The sequence below is a fragment of the Echinops telfairi genome, unplaced genomic scaffold (assembly GCF_000313985.2).
Source record: "Echinops telfairi isolate 266 unplaced genomic scaffold, ASM31398v2 ScPeMD7_6;HRSCAF=24_1, whole genome shotgun sequence".
In the NCBI taxonomy this organism is placed as follows: domain Eukaryota; kingdom Metazoa; phylum Chordata; class Mammalia; order Afrosoricida; family Tenrecidae; genus Echinops; species Echinops telfairi.
The window spans coordinates 11335226-11338442 of NW_022103903.1; positions in this window are offsets into that span (position 1 = coordinate 11335226).

Here is a 3217-nt window from a genome sequence, read left to right on the forward strand (position 1 = left end):
GGTGTGAGAATTGGCTGCAAAAAAACATTTCTAGCACAGGCAGCCAGACCATTTCAGGCAAGGTTCTCAAATATCATCTGTAGACCCCAGAACAGCCTCGGCACCCTTCCCGTCGCTCCACGAGGTCAAAACCACTTTCATAATGATCCCCTCTTATTTTGCTGACATTTTTAAGGATGATAGAAAAGCAATAGTAGGTAAAACGTTGACTGCTTAGGACAGATTAAGACAGTAACACCAAATTGTATTAGTAGTAATAATACTCATTACTGCTGCTCTCTCACAGTAGAAAAAAATGTCATTTTCATGTTAGAGTGTTCTGGATGAAGTAGTACCAATTACTCATTTTAACAAATCATGCCTAGAATGAAGACTTCATTTTAATATTCTGTATGGCAAAATGGAAGGCGGGCATAAAGCAGGTGTATATCTCAAAGTAAGGCGCCCTGATGGCACAGTGGGTTATGTGTTGGGCCATGAACTAGATGGGCAGTTCCCCTCCACCAGATGAGGCTTTATACTTCTGTAAAGATCTAGTCTTGGAAACCCACAGGAGCTTTTTGCTCCAGCGTAAAGGGCCTCTATGAGTCAAAATGGAACTGATGACAGTAAGTTTGCTTTGGGTTTATGTCTCAACATAGGAAATTGTTGTGAGGGAAACCACGTGTGCAATTGAGTTGAAAGGTAAACTATTTATCCTTCATGAAGCACCATTTTGACTCAAAAGAACAACAGAGATGTAAAGCCATGGTTATCAGGAGCAGAAATGTCTTGAATTAAACTAAGTGAGCCTGTCACCTCCGGGGAAAAAGTGGATGATTTGAATGCCCAATTGTAAATTTGGAATTTTCAAAGCAAACACTAGAATCTTGGGAAATTTGAGCCTACACTCATGACCCTGACAATTATACAAAATTTAGACATTTTTCTGATGAGATCCATGATGATAGTAATGGATATGAGGTTTTTTTAATCTTGTGTGATGAAATGAGGCAAAATTTGGAAGATCTGCATAACTCAATAAAATGGTAACTTTTGAGTTTCTGGACATAGAATAAAATGTTTGAGCCCAAAGGAGGCTCACAGTTTCAAGCCTCTCTAATCCTTAGTTCTTGTCCTGCTCATAAAAAAGATTTTAGGTGAGGAACAAAATTTAGACTAGAGTCAGAAAAAAAGGTTTTGAACAGAAAGCATGAAGGGGGTACTATGAGAAAGAAGTCCAAAGGACCCTTAGCTAGTCTTAAAAGGCCTGGTAGACGGTTGAGCCAAACTTATTTTCTTCTAATGATGGACCTCCCATCGTAGGCTGGTTTTCCCGTGATTCGTCTGCTATCGCTGGTCCTCTGTGGTGTACCTCCTCTTTCCAGGAATGTGCATTCCCATGCTGCTGCACCCCAGACTTCACTCTGTGCCCTTGTCTCCCCCTTGCCTTTGTGTTACCATTTCTGCCAGATCCTGTCCATCACCACTTCTCCCTTTGCCTGCCTCTGTCTACCTAACAATTTCATTCACAACCTTGACCTACATATAAAGACTCCTGTATTTTGAATGCTTTCACCGAGATCATCGAGATCACTCTTTACACAGTGTCCAATGTCTAATCAATTGTGTTCAGCCCCAGCCTTTTTTTGGTTTGTTTTTCAATCGCCAGAAAGTCCATTCTGTCTCCTGGTGACCCTATGAGGCGGTCTGTACAGCAGAAGTTTCCAAAGTCGAACTTTTCAGTAGGTCTCCAGGCCTTTCCTAAGACCTCTGGGTTGACTCATGAGGAACACATGGGTGAAGGGAGACATCGGACAGTGCAAGACATGAAAAAATAATCGTAATTTATAAATCAGCAAGGGTTCATGAGGGAGGGAGGGGGAAAATGAGGAGCTGATACCAAGGGCGCAAGTAGAAAGAAAATGTTTTGAGAATGATGATGGCAACCAGTGTACAAATGTGCTTGACACAATGAATGAATGTATGGATTGTGATAAGAGTTGTACAAGCCTCCAGTAAAATGATTTTAAAAAAAAAATTCAAAGGAATGTGGGAAGGCTATGTATTAGAGCTTAAATTCTGAGCACTCGGTTTGCAAAAGGGTGTTCTAGGGGAACAGTGATTGCCGCAAATCCATGCACGGAGTCTGCCATGTAGATTAAGCCCCCATTGAAGGAATTTTTTATCATTATCCAAGAATGTAGATCATTTTTCCCTCAGGCAGAGTGCCTTGGAAAGTAGATAACCACCACCCCTCTCCAGCTAGTCCAAGGAGTGGCAGTCTCTCAGGAGGTTGCCTGGGTGTGTCCTTGATAGAGGTCACATTAGTGGGGCCCTAACAAGCTGCGGTGCCTTCTTAGTCTCACCCCTGACTGAATCCGCTTATTTTCACCTGTGTTACTGGCTTCCCTCCTCCAGATGATGCATCTGTGTCTTCCTGTTGCCTTTGTCCCTTTTAAGACACAATAAATGTTCTCCTTAAATGATATTTGAGATTAGATTCTTTTGTACCTGAAACAGTTGTGTATAAATTAATGAAGTAATTGGTTAAGTAAAATTCTAATTGCAAGGGACAAGGGAAACAACTCACTCTCATTGCCATGGAGACGATGATGACTCGGTGACCCTACAGGACAGGGCCGAACTGCCCCTCTGAATTTCTGGGACTGTCACTGTTTACAGGAAGGAGTGTCCACAGAGCGGCAGGTCGTGTGCAACTCATAACCACTGTGCCACAGGGCTTGTCAGGAAAGCACTGGCCCTGCCCTCCAGAAGGCCGTCTGATGCCAAGGCAGGAAGCGCACCTCAAGCACACACAGACATGGGCAGGAAGTGAAAATAAGAAATTAATTGGTTTTCTAAATTTAATAATGGGAACTTTTTATCAATTGCAGTGGAATATATATGACACATTTTATTTTACTTAGCATTAAATCCTTTCAATGCTACCATGTAACTGAGAAATCAATTGAATTATCAAATAATTCACCTTCTAATTTTAAGCAAGTCCGTGTTCCTGCAGAATTAATAGTTACACGAAAACTCACATAAATATTTCCAATTTATTTTTTTAATATTCTATTCAAAAAGTGATTTCAGAAATATCTTTTAAAGAGGTTCTTATGTGAAAATTGTTTATTAGAAATGTAAAAGTACGAAGTTATTTCTGTTTTAATGTTCCATAATGTAAAAGGAACTCCATTGCAAAGGAAGGTGCCAGTCAAAGACAGCGGCC